We start from the raw sequence: 20,074 nt of genomic DNA on the forward strand, positions 1-20,074 counted from the left end.
CACTGCCCTCAGCTCTGGCAACCACGAATCTGCTTTTTGTCACTCTGGATTCGCCTCTTTGAATAGTTCTTAGGAGTGGAATCATACGATACATGGCCTTTTCAGTCTGGCTTCTTTCACTTAGCATAAAGTTTTTGAGGTTCATCTTTATCGTAGCATTGGATCGACACTTTAAACCTTTTTATGGCTGAACAATAGCCCATTGTACAAATACATCCCATTTTGTTTATCCATTCATCCACTGATGAGTGTTTGTGTTGACTCTACTTTTTCATTATCATGATTAATGTTGCCGTGAACATTCACTTACAAGTGTTTGTGTGGACATATGTTTTCATTTCTCTTAGGTATATACCTAAGAGTGGAATTGCTGGATCATATAGTAGTAATTCTATGTTTAACTTTTTGAGGAACTGCCAAACCATTTTCCACAGCAGCTGCACCATTTTACATTCCCACCAGCAAGTTGTAAGGGTTCCAATTTCTCCCAGAAATTCAGTTTTACTTCTTACTCCAGAGAAGAGTTCCATTAAATTGGAGATACCCAATTAGCCCAAATGATTGGCCCTAGTGCTAGGCATTTGAGGCTGGGCTTCTTAATTAATGCTTAAGCTGGTGGAAGAAACAAAGCAAATGAGAACAGAGAGAAGAGCCCCCTCTATCCTCCCCCTCCAGCTCTGGGAGGACCTCTGTGCTTGGTCATAGCCTAAAGGGAAAGTGGGCAGGTTGGCGAGATCTCTGTGGAACCGTCCTGTGACCCACAACAGTGGGATTCACAGCATCTTGCCCAGCAGAGAAGTGGGAGGAGAACATTCTCAGCTATAAGCCAAACCCAGCAAAACTCAGGAGATGATTTTTATGAAAGAAATGACATGAAATCAATAACGATTCTGGCAGTGAGGGAAAGAACAGCACGGCCTTCTCTATTAGACAAGAAATTGGAAGAAGTGTCAATGCGTTGTGAGGGCACTTAGATCCTGTGATATTTGGCGCCGGCTCCTGTCCCCTGGAATAAAGATCTGACACAAACCTAGGAAATAAATAATGATGATGAATGTCTAGCTCTAAAGATGACAACATATAAGTATATCACTGAAACTTGCCCTTAGGGCCTGTCACCCCCACCGCCCCCCCCCACCTCCCACCCCCCCACCCCCCCACAGTGATCAGACAGCTCAGCAAACAGTGAATCTACTCCTCTTCCAGCCTGTGTCACTCCCTGGGCAGGTCAGCTCCATGCTGAGGTGGCATTAAATCTCCCAAGCCATATGATGTCATTTTCCTGAGCTGAGACTGTCCATATCAAGATGACATGCTACTGTATGGGAAGAGTTGAGGCATGATCCCAAAGCCCCCTCCTCAAAGTCTAGGGGTTCACAGTCTCAGAGAAGAGGAAGCCCAGGGAAAGGATCTCAATGACCCCAATCACCTCTCAAATCCTTGGGTCTTCAGTATCCTAAGATTGGGGTTGCTGGGTTTCAAACACTTTTAGAAACAGAATCCTCTTTTCAAACAAAAGCTTCCCAAACCTCTATCATATAAAACAGATAAAAACCAAGTTGCTCTGTTTGAAGAGGGGATGGGGTGAAGACAGAAGGGGAAGAGCAGAACCGCTATGTATCACTGCACAGGATGGGCACTGTAGAACTCCAAGGGATACCATTCATGTGGAGCAACAGTTCTCAAAGTGTGGCATGAGGACACGGGCTCTCTCCAAGACCCATCCCCGAGGATCCTTGAGGTCCTCCTTTTTCCAAACAGATGTTCGTGTGAGGCTAGATCTTCTTCACATACTTCAACCAGAATAATACATTAAAACAGCTCGAAAGCAGACACTGATATGAGAATCCATCTGTCTTCTATGAAGCCAGATATCAAAGAGATTTACAAAATAGAAAATATTACTAATAATTTTTTTTTTGCTTTGGAGATCAGTGATTTTTCATAAAAATGTGTTCCTCGTATTACTATGTAGTAGGTGACTTCTCGTGATTTTAAATGAGTTAGTACCTGGTTTTGACATTTTCTCCATTTTAAATTCAAATATAGTAAATAGCAACAGCTAGATCCCACATAAATCAAAGCTCTTCGGGGTCCCCAGTGATTTTTAAGAACATCAAGGAGTCCCAATACCGCAAAGTGTGGGAACCACTGACCTCGAATACAACATGAATGCAAGGCTTGCAAAGCCCCAAGGCCCCGAGGGCTCTGTCGAAAGGTCCGCATGGTGCCTGCTCCCCGCTCCCACACCCTTCCCCCCACCCCTTGAGGCAGCTCTCTGGACACCTCCTTGGATACCTCCTCCGAACCCCACAGGTGCAGCTGATCAGCCCAGCCCCCTCAGCTGGGAGACCAGGAAACTAGGTAAAGCAGGGCGAGGTCCGTCAAGGCCAGCCGAGGTGACAGCTGGGGTGACAGCTGGGTCTTTGGCCCCCACAGTTCAGGGTTCAGATTCTCTTCCCTGACACTGGGCTGCCACTAACTTAATGACAAGCAGCCAGCACTTGCTGAGCTCTCCGTGCGGCCACTGTATATAAAAAAAATCCAGGCCGAGCCACCCCCCAGGCCTCGCTTCCAGGCTGCGAGCACCGTTGGCCTGTCAGGCTCTGGGTGTGCTAAAGGAACCGAGAGAAAAGCAGGCAATGGGTGGCCCTCCCTCCTGCCCCATCCTCACCTCGGAAGCAACCCAGCCCTAGCCTCCTCAGTACAAAGAATTCGAGCTGGCCCCAATGTCCTCAGCACGTCTTGAGAAGCAGCATGCAAGCCACCAGAGAGGGGATGTTTGAAAACATGCAAACAGGCATCAATGAAGTTAATCAGGTTCCTGGACAGTTCGAGAAAGACCCACATGGCAACAACCCAGACATTCAGAACAGCGGGCTCTGTGGCTTGCCATGTGGGGACTGCACAGACCGTGACTCTGGGTCCCTCGCCCTCCTGCCCGAGACACACCTTCTGCTCTTTGAAAAGACGAAAGGAGAGGTACAACAGCAGAACCTCCTGCCTCAAGAGAGATCCTGCTTGAGTCAGTCAGGGATGGATCACAAGGGCGCCCTGTGAGGACCACAGTTGCTCACTTAGCAGATGGGGAAACTGAGAGACAGAGAGGGAAAGAGTTTTACCTAGAACACAAAGAGTTCAAGAAACAGATGGGATGAGAATCCAGATGTCCCAATCCTTGGTCCTGTGCTCTTCCCACAATTCCAGACTATGCTCAATTGAAGGGGAAGATTACTGTGCGTGTGTGTGTGGGGGGGCAGTGTTGAAGAACATTTAGAAATAGCCCAGCCATTTTAATTTGATTCATGTTTTTCATTTCACATTCTCTCCCTTTTCTTCCAACTTGATCACTTGATCCAAGCCTCTCACTATATTTATAGATGAGGAACCTGAGGGTCAGAGTATATTAGCATTTGATTCTGCCCTGGGTCAGATTTAGGATCCGTATCCCTGTGCTTTCTAGCCTGTGTTTCTTCCCACTATGTTTTGACCCCTAAGTCCCGTCCTAAGAGAAATATATGATCATAGATTGTATTTCATTATTATTCCTCCTACAGAGAGGCAGACTTTGTTGGAAGCCAACACGCTCTCTGATGGTATAGCGCCAGTGCCCTGGGAGGCGCTCTGACTGCTTATTTCCAATCTAAGCTCATATTTCAGGGCTGTCCTGGAAATACTGATAAAGCCAGCTCTGCTAATCTAGACAAATGACAGCAAAACTAAAGGGTAGTGTTGCAATGAAATAAATTATTCGCATAGGTGGGACTTCTCTTTTAATTTTACTATTTTAAGATACAAATTGTTTTCTAGCCTTTATGTATAATCAAATATAGATGTTCTCAGAGCTTAATGTCAGTTTAAATTTCAGCCCTTGGAAAGTAATTTGTTTGCATGTTCAATGAACAAACCATTTCTTATGGGTTTCAAAGATCAAGGTTGCCTTTATCAAAGCTATAAAGGTCAGGAAAAGTGGACTTCCAACTCCAACTTAGCCACTCTTTCAAAGAGAAAAATCAAGCTTTTGGTTCTCTGTCTTAAATACACAAATGTCTTCATTTCCTTAGGCGCACCAATGATTCACCTATGCCCTCTCCACACACAAAAGACAAAAAAGCCAGGTAAGTAGTGTTCATTATGCCACTGTGAACTCGGCCATTGAGAGGAGTCTGAACAATTCCCTCTTCTTTCTGGGCCTCGGTTTCCTCTTATGTATCAGGATCTTTCTTCTCCTGTCAGCTCTAGACATTGACAGGCAATACCTAGAGATGATTTTAAAGGACACTGATTTGACCTAGAAAGCAGTTTACAAAGCTTGAGGTTCTTTAGGTTAAGAAATCGTCAGGGAAATTAGACCCATGGGTCTTTAGGCAATCTTCTACCTCTGGCTTTCCTCTCTCTATCCTCTCTCTTTCTTCTCATCCAGAGAGATGGCAGCCCTTCCAGCCCCTTTCTCAATAGGTACAAGATGCTCCCCACTCCCTTAGACACCCCTGTAGTTCCATAAATCTATTCTCCCCATGTATTTGCCAGTCTCTTGGTGTTCCTCTAGTAGATCTGCACGTACAGTAGGGCTCGTGATGGGAACCCTGCTCATTGACAGTACATGACCAAGATCTTTTATTCATTGGAAATAAGAGCAGGTTGTTAAATAGGCTATGTGGGAGGATGCTAGTGCCCCGATCCCTGTAAGTAAACCAATCTGCCCATACTTTCTGATAGGGCAGAAATCTAGACTAACTAGGTGCCATTGCACTTCCCTGTCAATGCTACCGAAGGAGAATTCTGCAAGTTATCCTATAAGTACTTACTAAAGAATTCTCTGTTTTGTCTTTCTTTGCTCTAATCCAAGGTATTAACATCGACAGAAACTCTCTTTTTGAAACTGTGTTGAAATTCCCTGTTCGATTTGCCTGAATCCCCATAACTATATGCGCGTACCCTATACTAACATTCCAATATGGAGATTCTGAACCGGAAAACAGGATGAATGAGAAATGTTCAGGTCCAAAGCCCTCCTCATCGTCATAGTTGGATCTACCTACCTTTATCTGCTCCTTTAAACTAGTACTTCATCGTATCATTAATTGCTGGACACAGCTGTCTCCTCGTCTCAGCTGTAAGGTCCTTGAAAACAAATGGTTTCTTTTTCATCTTGTATCCCTTAAATTGCTCTAAATATAAAAGGTCTCCAAACGAACAAACAAAACTCTAGTTAGATGTGAATTCTTGAAAGATTAAGATAACAGGACTCAGAGCCGGAAAAGAATTTTGCATCTAAAAGTTCCGAATTAGAAAACCTAGATAAGATTTAACAAAGTATGGAGACTTCCAGAAGAGTGTCAGCAGTGGCTCTGGAATCGAGGTGACAGACTCAAGCCAATACTACGTGCTTTATGATATATTTTTCATTTAGTTCTAGCAACAATGCTTTAAGATAAAATATTATTATTTCCACTTTACCAATAAGGCACCGGGAGCTTAAACTGTTTAACCAAGGTCAGGTCTTGCGAACGGCATAGCTAAGTGGAGATTTGAACCCAGTCATTTGTTTCTAGAGCCAAAGGCCTTTACCTATGCTGTATGGCAGTATGTAAAAAAAGGCAAAGCCTAGGAATCTTGAAGCCTGGGTTTTAGTCCCCGCCTTAATACTGACCCTTTAACTTTGCCAACTGACTAGGTACACAGGCAGCAGAGAGATGGTGGTGATGAGAGTCCAAGATGACACGGAAGTTTCTATCTTGAAAGAAAGTGGCACTCCATTAACAAAAAGAAAGCACATGATGCTGAGTTTGGTTTGAGATTGGGGGGTGGTATTGGAAGGTTGGCAATGCATATACTTATAGGAATGCAGCCTTTGAACCGGAACTTGGGACAAGAGTCTGTGCTGGAGGCGCTGAGGCTTTCCTCATAGCAGCAATGGTCAAGGTGATCTCCAAATGAATATAGACAGAAAGGCAGAGGGCAGAGAACTGAGCCTTTGGGGAATCCCAGTTAGACGTATGGACAAGGGAAACCTTCAAACAAACCAACAAACACAGAGAAAATAGTACAATGTCTATCAAGCCAAGAGAAAACAAGATTTAAAAATGGGAGGAGTAGGGAGGTGACCAAAGATGGTGAAAAGTAGCTGAAAGACAAGTCACTCCCTCTTTTGAACCCTCAGGCTCTTCCCCCTCTCTGAAGACATCTCTTTCCCCTTGGGAAGGGCTCCCAAGGTGAGGAGGAGGCTCCACTTTCCCTCGGATGCCCTGCATGTAAGAGACACTCATTGTTCTTCCACTGGACTGAGGCACACTGCTATGACTCGTTTAAGGGACCACAGTCCTACAGACTGTCTCTCCACAGGCCAAGGCTGACTGAAAGCATAACAATGGGAGCAAAAGGAACTACAAACCAAAGCACAATTTTTCTGAAGGAATATGCTACTTTGGCCCTTTCAGCCAAACCTGGAGACCATCATTAGCTGTGTCTTCCATAAACGAGAACAGAAGGAATAATGACACAAAGATCTGGAAAGATACAGGAGGTAGGTAGAGAGCAGCTCTCTGGGGTGATCTCTTTTCCAGAGAGATCATTGGTGGGAAGACGTCAAGGGGTGGGGGAATTGAGGAGAGGCCTAACAAAATAGGAGAAAAACAAAAAGTAACTAAAACAAAAGGCAATTTCATTATCATTTCAACTCGGGAAACCAGATTGTGTTGTTTTCTTGCTTTTTTTCAAACACACTTGAAAGATGTAAACAGAAGAGCAAAAAAATAATGAGATCTTGTCAGTATCTTGAATCAGTTGTCGACTGAGCCACTCCTCATAAACGGCTGTCATTTGGTGCTTTGGTTTTCCAAGAAGGAAGTCTAGATGTGCCCAGAATGGTCATTGTCACACTGAAGGGGGATGGCGTCAGGGCAGTAAAAGTAAGGCAGACTAAGCGGTGGGCTCCATAAATAAGACAACTGTTCAAGAGCCTTTGGGGCAAGAGGCCAAAGCAGACGTCAAGAACATATAAAGGCTCCAGGAAGTTCCAAAGGAAAGGGTAAGATATCAAGTGGCAGAATCCAGTCTGCAACAAGGAATTCAGGCAGTTAATCCTGTCTTCAGGGTCGGGCAGTTTGAAAAGGTCCGAGCACGCCAGCAATCTGGAATAAAAGTATGTGAAGGGAGTTCTGGACACAATCACCAGAGCTTAAAGAGGAAGCCTCCTCCCATGGTTTCATCCTCTGTTGATGCATCCTGTGGAAGTCCAAATGGAATTGGGGTATGGCTGTTCTTGGGCCTGAGGTCACGGCAGAGAAGGAGCAGTTGGAGCTGGATAGTGTGGGTCCCTTGGCTCTTCCTGACAATTCAGGATTGAACACTACTTGCCATCTTCCTAAAAAGAAGACTTTGAAGCACTTGAACTGTGTTCCAAGCAACCACACACCACATTAGAAATCACATCTGGTCTCAGTCTCCCTTGTGTGAAACGGGTAAGGGAGCAGGAATTAGATGAGGTCATTGAAGTTGTCTGACTCCACGTTTGATCTACTGAATCCAAGGACAGGAGAATAACCCCATTAATACCAGGTCTGATACTTAAAATCTCCTAAGTGAGATTGATACATGGCATCAGATTTCACCATGAGAATGAAAACACATCCAGGTGGCTTCTCCTGGCTTATTTGCACACCCTTTCCTATATTTTAGGTTAAACACTCTTTGAGTAATCCCTACTCTAGTTTGCTTAGCCTAGAAATTAATTATCAAGGGTATTTGCAATACGTTTAAATAAAGTAGCTGTGTTCCTAACAATACGCTGTAGACTGCAGGGTCTCCCGAGGACAGACTCAAGCAGCATTCATGGAAAGTCACCTCCCATCTGACAGCATTAATGATGTTGCATGCTCTTGTGCATACACTTTGCCCAGCCCAGCACCAGCCACAAAGTATGCCCACCATTGATATTGCTGAGTGACAGAATGAATCAATGAGTATACAAATGAATGAATGACCAAACAAACCTAACCCAAGACGGCAGAGTGGTATGAGGTGATGGATCTGAGTGTCCTAGATAAATACAAGATTTCTCCTTCCCCTTCTTTAAAGTAAAAGCAGAAGACACTTTGAAAGAAACAAGAAAGGACCCCTATGTCCAGATTGGTAGGGTGCAAGGAACAGAGAGAGTTGAGTTTAAGAATATGAGAAGGAGACAAGACTCCTGAAATACAGTTTGGACCAAAGGATGACACATTTAAACCCACAGAGTGAACATCTGAGCTGGAAGGCACCACAGAGCTCGTCTGACTTGACTCTCTCATTTTCCAGATGGAAACACTGAGGCCCAGAATGGAGATGCCACTTGGCAAAGGTCAAGTAGCTGGATTCTGAGGGCAGCCAAGGAAAAGAATCAGACTGAGGATAAGCTGGGCTCCAGGAAGGTGGACATACTGAGGAACAGAGTGGAAAAAAAAAAAAGGCTCCAGACCTCATCTCTCTATCCATGCCTGGGCCTGTGAGGCCCTTCTCTGCAGGTCACTTGCTGTGTTGACAACTTGTTGAGCAAGGTTGGGGCTCAGGGGCCTTGAGAAGAGCCAGCAGCTGGGAGCTAGCAAACGTGTTCCAAGCTCTCTGTGTCCCCATTTTGCAACGGGAGCCCTCCTTGTGGCCCCTGACCCCTTCCACATTCAGCAACACAGTGGACAAGATGGTAGGCAGGAACTCAGGCATGGGCTCAACCCTCAGAGCCCACCTTCCATTGCCCATTCCACCTAAACACCACTTTGAGGAACTTTCTAATTGAATCAATCCATCGTTTCTCTGAATCATTTGGGCAAATCCCTGAGGTCAATGCTGGGAAAAGAGTCAAATCGGAGGAAGGGACAGGCACAGCTATTTGGGCATTTCTCTGGTGAGAACATGCCCCATCCCCCGAGGGGAGAGTGAAGGCCCCAGACTAGGCCAGGGCAGTGGCAGTTGCCGTGGCCAGTGGATTAAGCTCAGGAGGGTGGCCGGAGCCCCCTTGCTGAGTCCTGAGATGGCACTACTGGAAAGAGGCCCCGCTGCACCAGCCAGGATGCCAGCTAGGTCAGGGCAGGACCCCATGGCGGGTGCCCATCCTGTTCTCGAAACCACTGAGCAAGTTCTGTTCGGACCCGAGCCGGCAGCCTCAGTGACTTAGATCCCTTGGAACTCTCACTAAACTCTGAGGAGTTGGTCTATACTGGCTCTTATGGCTTGTTTTTCCCTCCTTGTGAGTTTCTCTTACCTCCCCAGCTAGAGGGATGACTCCCACTGTATCTGGCTCACCCTGCCTGAGAGCCCCTGGGAGGAAACAGGGACCACCTGTATGCATGGGATAACCTAAAATGGACCAACTGTAAGCATGCCCTCCCAAGGTCAAAGAAAGCTGTCTTCCTGCCTGTTGCTTTCTCATGACCTTGACAAATCCAGATGGGTCTGTGACCAGACCTGGCCGTGCAAGTGTACAAATGATTGCCCAGGGTGGGCTGCAGGGCTACGAGGAGAGAATGGGACCAGCCTGCTGACAGCAATAAGGGGACCTCTGCATTTGGAGCTCAACAGTTAATCTACCATGTCCCGTCTCTTAGGAAACGAAACGAAATGCACTTACTGCTCTGACATTGAAGCCATGATGCAAAAATGATTTTGTAGAGCAAATAACTATCTTATACTGGCTATTTTATGCCTTATTGAACAACCAGCAGTTTATGAAAACAACGTTTCATAAATATAGTTGCAGGTTCCTGAGTGGAGATGCGTCAAGGGCAGGTCACTGGCGTCCCCTACCTCTCTCAGCCCGTGTCACCTTCGCCCTACTCCGGGCCGGAGGGTAGCACGGAGCCCACACCCAGGCGCATCTTCCCGAGGTAGCATGGGGAAGGGTTTGTGTTCTAGCAAGGCCAACGGAAGCTCTACCAGGGCAGACCTTTGTATGGAACGACACACTGGATCCTGCAGAGGGATGGAACCAGCCTCCCATTGGGAGGCAGAACACCTGGCTTTCTGTTTGGTCTTTGCTACTGACCTGCGATGCAACAAGTCACTTCATCACAGGGAGTCACTGTGACTCAGGACACTCCTCCGGAAAATGTGGATAATTGCCCTTGCCCTTCCCACCCTCCCCACCCCCGCAGCCCTGTGGTGGTGAGATAAAATGGTAACTGTGAAAGCTTCCTAGACCGGAAGTCATTTAGATGCACAGAAGGGTGGGGACGGGGTTTTCTCAAGCACAGTGTTTAAGGCGAGGCTGTCTGACAGGTGTACCAGGAGGTCCCCGAGGGGATTTTGGGGTCATCTGTGAGGTTGACACTGGGTGCCCTCCAAGGTCCTTTGAAGTTCTCATGAGAAGCCTGTACATTCGCCAAGATACGGGTGTTGTTTTTTTTTTTTAATTTCTACCAGGTTTTTTTTCGAATTATAAAAATAATACACACTCTTTGTGAAAAACTTGGGTCATATAGGAAAGAATAAAGAAAAAAACAAAATCACCAGTAATCCTCTGTCTTACAGATGATTGCTATTTATGTGGTATATTTACATCCAGTCATTTTTCTGTGCATTTTTTTTTCAAAATTGAGATATTTTACAAAATGAGGCTAGGATTAGTTTTGTGTCTTGAGAGGATTTTTTAAAAATAGGATACTTAATAAGCACTGTCCTATAACCTAAAGTCCTTAAATATTCCCCAAGAACAGGTTTTTTTTTTTATAAATAGCTAAGTAATATTCTAGCCGATGATTTAATTAACAAACACTTTAGACATCCCAAGTCCTGTAGTTTTTTCTATTAGAAGTAATGCTTCAAAATAGATCCTGATACATAAATATTTGTATCTCATTGTTATTTTGGTGAAATTCCTAGTCTCAAAGCTCTAGAGCCAAGGCGTATAAATCATGCTCTTGATCACATTGCCAGCATGTTCTCCAGAAAGGCTGTAAGTAATCTCTGACTTCTACCAGCAGTGTATGGAGACATACATTCTACTGCATCCTACTTGACCCTGGCAAGTTTCATTTTAACATTTCTCAACCAAGTTTACATAAAAATAATTTCCATCGTTAGATTTAGTTTACAGTTCATTGCTTATTAGGCAGAGCTGATTTTTTGCCTTTTGTTTATTAGCTATTATTTGTACATAATCCATTGTGAATTGTCTTTTGTATTAGCCCCATTTAGAACCTACAATTCACACTGCTCTGCAGATGTAATCATTACTGAGTCATCGGTACCAAAGGAGAACAGGGGTGTTTTGAATGAGTCCAACCCCATCAGAAGTTCCTAGAGCTTCTCTGCCTGCAAACCACTTACAATGGCGGGGGGGGGGGGGCCGCTGGATAAGGGGGAGGTGTACTGAAATCCATCAGTGATTTGTGTTTCCCTGCATTTGCTTCTCCTGCTCTGCTTCTTGTATAAGAGCTAATGAGCAGCAAAACTGACAAAAGACTAGGAAAAAGGAGAAGAAGAAAGGGCATGGTTAATCCCTTAACTAGGGTTGAGGAATGGAAGGCATTTGCCTTTAGAGAGGGGGAAAAAATACAAGGCTTTTTCCAAGCCATGCAGTTCCCAGTATGTACCACTTGATGGCAATCCTCCATTGGTTAGGCCAAAAGTTAAGTGTTCCCAAGGAAAACTGAGGAAGCCACTGTTGAAAGTGAGACAGGCACACTGAGGTGGCTAACAGTTAAATACAGGTGGCCTTTAGACACCACTGGGAACTTGGACCACTGGGGTGCAAGGGGATAAAAAGCAAAAATTCTGTATTATAGACAATGAGATTTTGTGGACATTGGCTAAAGGAGGGTCAGAAAGGGGAGGGAATGCATTTCTTCCTACTTTGCTTCTTCCTTCTTTTCCTCTGCTCTATCTTAAGTATTGTTTGCTTTACTTCCTTGTGCCTGAAAAGGCAAAATTATCTGCTCTGGGCTTGTAAACATCAGTCAGTACTGCATGCTTGTCTGGGGCTGTAGGGGAAAGATGCTGCACAACAGGGGCTCAGGCTGGGCTGGTAAGGGTGTTGACCAGAGCAGGGAACCAAAATCCCCTGGAACAAAGAATGGAAAGTAAATTCATAAAACACTTTAAGACTTGTTCCAACCCCAAAGGCAGCCTAGTAGAGGAGAAATGGCCCAGGTATGGAAGCAGGCAGCCTCTGGTTCATTTCAGCTTGGATGCTTATAGGTGTGTGATCTTTTTTTTTTTTTAAGATTTTATTTATTCATTTGACAGAGAGAGAGCGAGAGAGCCACACAAGCAGGGGGAGTGAGGCAGAGGGAGAGGGAGAAGCAGGTTCTACACCGAACAGAGAGCTTGATGCAGGGCTCGACCTCAGGACCCTGGGATCATGACCCAAGCTGAAGGTGGACGCCCAACCGACTGAGCCACCCAGGCGTCCTTAGGTGTGTGATCTTGCGCAAGTGACTGCACCTCTCTGAGACTCCCTGTCTTCCTCTGTGAAATGGAAGATAACTGTACCTGGCTCACAGCATAAAAGAAAGACTACTGCAGTTACGATGATGATGATGATGATGATAACGATGTCCCAGTTCCACCCAGGATGCAAAAGGCAGAATATATAACAGTTGTTGACAGCCTCAGATTTGGGTCCAACAGTCCTAGATCCTAACATGGGTCCACAACCTATTAGCTGTGAGTTACGACTCACACATCTAGTGCTGGGATGGAATAGTGTAGGAGCTAGTACAGGACCCAATCCTGAGACGGGATCTATTTCAATCCCGTGCCATTAGCTACAATGGGCTTTGCTTTGTCTTGCTTTGCTTTGCTTCATTTTCAAAGGTTCAAGGTTGAGATATAAGTTTGCCCATGGATGCGGCTGTTTCTCTTGAAGTCAGTAGAACGGCTAAAGACCAAATCTGAAGGGGACGCTTTGAAGCAAAACTCCCTTGGAAACTGAGACCCAGACATAGGCAATGGTTTGCCCCAAGTCACAGAGAGTCAGTTGCATTGTAGGAAATGGGCTCCAGGCTCCAAGACTATCAAGAGGGGCTCTTCTCATGGCAGGCCAACCTATGGCTCGTCTAGAGCCCATTACACAAAGGCCAAACAATGATTCTCCCAAATCTGGGTGAGCCACTGTTGCATATCCTCATGTAGTTTCAGAGTCACCAGCCATAACTTGCTGCCACGGCAGGTGCAAACATGGGTTTAGTCTATGCTTCTGTTCATTCAAAGCTTGACTGCCACCAGTTTAAGGAATCAATTACATGGTTAATCCAAACGTCACACGTGGACACTACGCTTTCCATGACACTAAATAATCTTCCAAATTGAGTGAAGACTGGGTCAATATTTAAAATCACACACATTTCTCACCTTCCTCAACCCCTAAAAGATTCAGGGGTTCAAGGCGAGCCCTCTGGAGTCCAGGCTAGACACATGGCAGCATTTCAGGTAAATGCCACCAGATGTACGGCAATGCCTATCTGAGGGGAGAGACCCAGGTTTAGGTAAAAGCTGGGGAAGAGCTGGCTTCACAGCAGTCCCTATGGTAAGACCTTGGAGTTACTAGTGTCACAAGGAGGCCAGGCTCCGGGGCAGTGCAATTCCAGGGTCCATTTTGTATCCCACACTCCCCGTGGGAAAAAATGACATGCTGAAGCATGACGGAATGGAAGAGACTAGAATGGTGAGGAGTGAGATGTGTCATGCTAAGGTGTGGCTAAAGAATGAGGACAATTTCTTAGCAATGAGCAGGATGACAATGGTGACTGATAATCAGGGTAACCATCATTTACTGTCCACTTATGTACAAGGTATAGTGTGAAATGCTCACATCACCTCACCCTGTGGCTGTGACAGAGGGCAAAGGAAGTGGGACCTGCCAACAGATTTTAACCTGACTTGTTCAAGCCACTTGGTCAGGAAGTGGTAGAGCCAGAATTCAAACTCGCGCCATTTGGCACCAAAGCTTGGGCCCTGCCCACAGCACTCACTACAGCATTAGTTTTAATAAAAATCATCAAGGCTCCCACCTATTAGATGCTTTTGATACATAAGCACCAAGTGTTTTTCCTACACATTTTCCAGGCTTAATGTCATGGGGCCCTTACAATGGCCGTGTGAAGCTTGTAGCATGAATAGAAGAAGCGACCAAGACTCAGAGATGTCAAGCCATTCACTCAAGTGCACCCAACTAAGAAGCTGCAGAGCCTGGTTCCGGAGCTGTGCTTTCTCCTCTCCTTTGTTCAAGAGGAAACATTGGGGGTAATGAGCTACAGAACCCTAGACTGGAAGGACTGAGGTATGACGGTGGGAGAAGATTCGTCCATTCTCATGGTGCCCCAAGGCATTGGATGTCGCTCCTCCTATCTGGTTCCCATGGCTTGGGCCAGACAGTCTCCAATAATTGCTAAGCAGATGTTTTCGGTATCAGTTGGGTGTCTGGCTTCCCAGGCTACAGTGCTTTGGTTCAAACTTCCTGAGTGAATCTAGCAGCTCAGTCAATCAAATAACCTAACTGTCTGACACTTAGTTGGCTGGATTGTTTTCTCACTCGATTGACCTGTTGGACTTCACAGAATATACTGATGGCTGCCTCAGGGTTATGTAAACACCACCCCCACTCCCGCCCCGACCAAGAGCTCTCTCTGTAAGCTCCAAACCTCAAAAGCCTCAAAGTCAAAGATCTGCTTCTACGATGTGCCCACCACACATTCAGATCAAAGAAATGAGTGAATGGAGGGCAGGCAACAAAGAGAAACTCACCCCACAGTTTAAAATCACTTAAAACTGGCCATGAAACTTCTTTGGCCATGCTATTCTGAACGTAGCTTGGAAATAGTTTTCAAGTACAGGTGATGTTCTGTAATCTGTGAGGTTGAACCAGATGCTCTGATGAACCAATGGAGCCAGAGACAAACTCATTAGTGCCCAGTGGCCTTCCCCGGCACGACAAGAAGAGAATTGCCTCGGCCAGATACCTTGATGTTGACTCAGACAAAACTGCGACTGAAGCAAAGCTCCAGGTAAGAGCAGACTTACCATTTCTCTCAAACTCTGTAGTGTCTCAGAGCTTCACAGAACTGGGGGAAATCCTGAGAGTCCTAGTTTAAAGGATGACCTCTTTTTAGAACCCTCTAGAAAGTAACTGAGAATAAGGAGTGAACACATTATCACCTTCTACTTAGGCGGGTGGTTTCCAAATCTGCCCGCACATTAAAATCATCTGGAGAGTTTTGCAAGAACTGACACCCAGGCCTGACCCACAAGATTCCAAGGTCACTGGTCTGTGGAGGGCCCGAGCACCATTTTTTCCTGTTAACTCTAGTTTGAGTTTTTAATATTTCTCAATAGAAATATTAGAATATTCTTAATAGAATCTTAGCTTAACTTTTGATTTTTTTTTAATAAAAGGCCTTGAATGCACAGTTAGGTGTTACAGACACAGATGAGTAAGAATCTGAAAGCAAATACTACTTGTCCCGTGACCCATCATCAGCTGTCCCTCCTTCTAGAGCCTTGGCTATAGTGCAAAATGGAGATGGTTTGCCCATTTCCCTGAAGCAAATGAGTCTACGCCAAAAACACTGCCTCCAGTGACCTAGCATCCTGCAGGTACATGGCTTTTAAAAATAGGAATACCGTTAAATGCAAACCTTTAGAGCTCACTAGAATGTCAGAGAACCCACACCTCGTTTAGTTAAAAGACAGAATATATTCTGACCTAAAGCTCTGGCGTCCTCCTAACCAAGCCACCCCCTTTGCCTTGGAAATGCCCCTCCCCGCTGGAATGTTTTATGAGGGATGACAGAATTCAGCCATATGAACTGCCCCCATCCCATTTCCTGAAATCTACAACCACGGGCACTCAAAAGAAACACATTGTAAGACTGCACTGAGCGCCCCCAGCAGGCATACCGCCAAGGAGAAAGCTGATCAGGACGTGAGCTAGGAGCATCCCAGAAGTATCATGGCCCGCAAGGAATGAAGTGCTCATTGCCTTTCCTATTTCTCCCCCTGAAGTGGCCGGTTTTCTAATTCACTGGGGAGGAAACAAGAGTCCACTTTTGTAACCACGGGCAGCCAAGTCCTTGGTCATTCAGTAAACACTGATGGTCTCCTTTGGGCCAGAGAGTGCTCTATGCAGGGGAGTCATGCAGGGGACACTGTCCCATCTGCAGGAAGCTCACAGTCCAGCAAGGGAGACAGCTTTGCAGACCATGACACACCATGGACTAAGAGCTAAGATGACAAGAGGTTGTGCGGTTCTGTCTCGGAAATCAGAAAATGCTTCCTAGAGGAGGTGATGCCAAAACTGAGTGGCCCCCTTCCTCCCACTAGGGAGGTTTGAGAACAAAACCTGTGCCAAAGGAGGGCTTAAATCAATAATAAGACTTTGTCCACCTGCCTCTCCTCTGTAACTGAGGAAGTTCACTGATGCTCTACTTAGAAGGCAGAACAAAGAGGCAGCCATGTCCCTGGTAGGGAACTGTGTCTAGAAAGAACTGAGGTGTTCTACCTGGGGGAGGGGAATGGCAAGAAGGCTTGCCTCTCTTCTCCACACCTCTCCCTCCTGATGGTGATTCCATCACTGGCCTGCCCCTCCGGGAGAAGGATCCGAGGCTTCTATTCCTGTCTGAGAGGGCCTGCAGCACCAGCACGAGAGAGCCCACGACCTCTTTCAAATGGGAGACTGACGCTCTGCCGCCATGACCACCAGGTTCAGGAAAGAGCAGGCCTGCCAGGTTTGGAAAACAAAGCCGTATGAAAGGCCTGCCATTTGTAACAAGGGTCCTACAGTATTTTCTGCAGTTTAAAACAAATCTGAGGAGAAAAGGTTGACATGTTTCCAAATAAAGCTGCGGCTTCTCTGCCACCATGCACGGGCCGGTCAGCATGCCCAGGAGTCAGACAGCAAATATTTCCTTTCTTCCCCCAAACGGCAGAGGCCCGTGTCAACAATAGCATTATGAGGGATGACCCGGTGACATGGCTAAGCTGCAGTTCCAACCTGCCAATCAGAAAAAAAACAACAAAAAACAAACAAAAAAAACCCCCCAATTCCAAATCCCCTCGCCTTGACTGTCTCCTTCTTTTCTTTGGAAGGACCCTTTGATTTCTTTCTTCCATTTCAACTTCTTTGGCTTTTCAAGCCAACCCTGAACACATCGGTGATACTCAGGAGTTCGTTAGGAGCTTGCCTCTTGTTAAGCCTCCCTCAGAAAAGGAGCGCTGGTCATACACCAAAGGACAGCTTCTCGGCTTTAACTCATCTCTCCCACAAAGCTGCCGTCCTTGGCTGCCCCCACGGTCCCCATCACCCAAGCAACATGGCTCCCTACCACCCTTTGGCGCCCAAGGAGGGGCCGTCCATGACTACACGCCCTTAACTACCCACTAAGGCAGACCAGGGCAGGGGGCTCGGTCCCCATGGATCAGGTTCATGGGGACGAAGATTCATCAAACATTCGTTCAGACAAACCAGCGGCCATGCATTCAGGCCATTCCCCCGGGAAACCACCATCCACCAGAGGCCTCTCATCTCTCACCTCAGGCTCCCTAAATATACCAAACATGTGCGTGCCTTTCCTGACACACTTCTCTTGGCTTGGAATAGCTTTCCCGTCTGACCCAGCTCAAATATCACCTCCTCTGAGCAGCCTTTCCTGACCCTCTCCCCTCCCGACCACAAGGAATGCTTCCTTCCTTTGGGTTCTCATGGCACCCTTTGTTTCTGCCACCGTCGTGGGACTTACCACACTGGAGCCAGCTGGTGACCTGCCCATCACTCCTGAGAGACTGTGAGCTTCTTGAGGACAGGGCCCAAGCTGTTAGTGGGCCACCTCACTCTGGGCTCAGCCCATAAAAAGTTTCAGAACTTGAGTCAAAAGGGGGGGGGGGCACCTGGCTGGCTCAGTGGGTTAAAGCCTCTGCCTTCAGCTCCAGGTCATGATCCCAGAGTCCTGGGAACAAACCCCGCATCGGGCTCTCTGCTCAGCAGGGAGCCTGCTTCTCCGTCTCTCTCCGCCTACCTCTCTGCCTACTTGTGATCTCTCTCTGTCAAATAAATAAATAAAATCTTTTAAAAAGGGTGGGGGGAGAGGCAGCCTTCAGCAGTGAAGTCATAAAATCTGTAAAAGCTTGTGCCTCTAAATATGAAATGCGGACCCACAGACACACCTGATCTTGGGGCTTGGGGACGTAACATGTTCTGGCCATGTGAGACAATTAGCTAGACAGGGGACCGGGCGTAGGCATAGAAAGAACAATTCCCTTAACCCAGCCCACCAGATATTCTGCCAAGAGGCTCCCGCATGCCATGGTTCGGGTGGACAGACAGGCAGACAGCTGACGCGGGGACAGTTTGGAACTGGGCAGTTCTCCCATCGTCACGGCAGTCGGGTGGGCGGAGTGCCGTGAGTTACAGTTGCTTGGCTGTAAATAAAATATTTTAATTTGCAATGACTCTATCGGGAGCAGCTGACAGAGCTCTCAAGAAAAGTGGCGGGGTTCAGGGGGAACGTCTCCACTAATCGGAAGCGGGCCTAGAAAGGAGCTAATGAAGTTTTAGCACGCAGCTCTGACCACGAGAGAGGCATGTTGGGATCCTGCTCAGTGGCTTTCAGAAACAAAGCAGATTAACCAGGGCAGAGCCTTAGGAGGCCACACTGCCCAGCTCCTGTCTTGAAGTCTCCGGTGAAACACCAGGGGCCAAAAACTTCTTCCCTGCCAGCCTCCCACCCCAGTCTGTAGGGACCGGGCCTTATGAGCAGACTGGACAAGTATCCCACCTCTGGGGCCTGTGTTCTTATAACACCCTCCCCCCATTCCAGGGCCTCGAGCAGGCCCGTGAACCTGGTGGGTTCTCAACAGATGTTGACTGACTTGGATTTTTTGAGGAGGTGTTTTGCTCCTTAGAAAGAAAGACACCTCTCACCAAAAAGAGCCAAAGAAAGCCTGCGAGCCACCTTGCCTGGTGGGTATCAAGCCAACTGGAAACAGGGTAAGCAGTAAGCTAGTAAACCAAAAGCCACAGGATCTATTTTTAGAACTTTAACACTCTGTGGGCTGCTCAGTGGTACTGCAAGCTTTGTTTTTATCTACCGACATCTGTTTGGGGTTTCTTTGGCTCCCCTACTTGATTTCTGTGGTGTGAGGGGCCAAGGGTCAGAGAACTGGGTAGGATAACTTGATTGTGTAGGCACAGTTCCCCAAGCAGGCATACCACTGCTTGTAGAAGGAAAAGGGAACTCTCAAAATGCTGTGATTTCATAAGAACCCGAGAAAACTCCCCTGTCCCCAAATTCCCAGTCCCCCCCAACCACCCCCAACTTGCATCTGGAACCTAAAATTATATCATTAACGCATCAAGCCCTTGCTTTAGGTTTTCATCCATGTGTGTGGAGGCTTCATACAGATCTCTTGAATTTTTATTCAGTGACGACAGACAGTATATAATAAGCCACAAACATCAGGTTGTACAAACTTTTGCTACTCAGCTCCCGGAGGGCACGGCAACCCGCTCCCAGCAGGCTGTGGAAGAGACAGTGGGTCAGCCAGAAGGTGAGGGCCACGACACGGACACTGATCAGAAAGTGGAAAGGAGACCAAATTGCAGGTAAATGGGTCCTCGCAGGGCAAGGCTGACGGAGCATTCACAGGCCAAGGACTAGCTTTGGAAATGCTTCACATGGTAATGTCCACATCACCCCATCCTCCCTCCCTCCCTTTCTCTCTCTCTCTCTCTCTCTTTCTTCCTCTTTCCTTCATTCCCTCTTTCTATCCTTCTGTCTTCTTTCTTTCATTCGTTCGTTCTTTCTTTTTTCCCCCTCTACATGGTTTCTTTCTTTTTTTAATTAACATATAATGTATTATTGGTTTCAGGGGTACAAGTCTGTGAATCATGAGTCTTACACAATTCACAGCACTCCCCATAGCACATACCCTCCCTAGTGTCCATCACCCAGTCGCCCTATCCTCCCACGCCCATCCCCTCCAGCAACTCTCACTTTGTTTCTTAAATCACAGTCTACTCACCCACAGCTCAGCCCACCCTCTGGGTACACAAAGAAAGATCGGGGTGGAAGACAGCTGCCATCCTGGATCCATCCCATCCCCAAAG

At 46.6% G+C, this 20,074-nt stretch overlaps 1 protein-coding gene across 2 annotated transcripts in view; it reads right to left on the reverse strand.

The window, feature by feature from the left end:
- HS6ST2 (heparan sulfate 6-O-sulfotransferase 2) overlaps window positions 1–20,074 on the reverse strand; it is a 281,651-nt gene that overhangs the window by 97,419 nt on the left and 164,158 nt on the right. The window lies entirely within an intron of this gene.

Source organism: Meles meles, chromosome X (genome assembly GCF_922984935.1).
Source record: "Meles meles chromosome X, mMelMel3.1 paternal haplotype, whole genome shotgun sequence".
NCBI lineage: Eukaryota > Metazoa > Chordata > Mammalia > Carnivora > Mustelidae > Meles > Meles meles.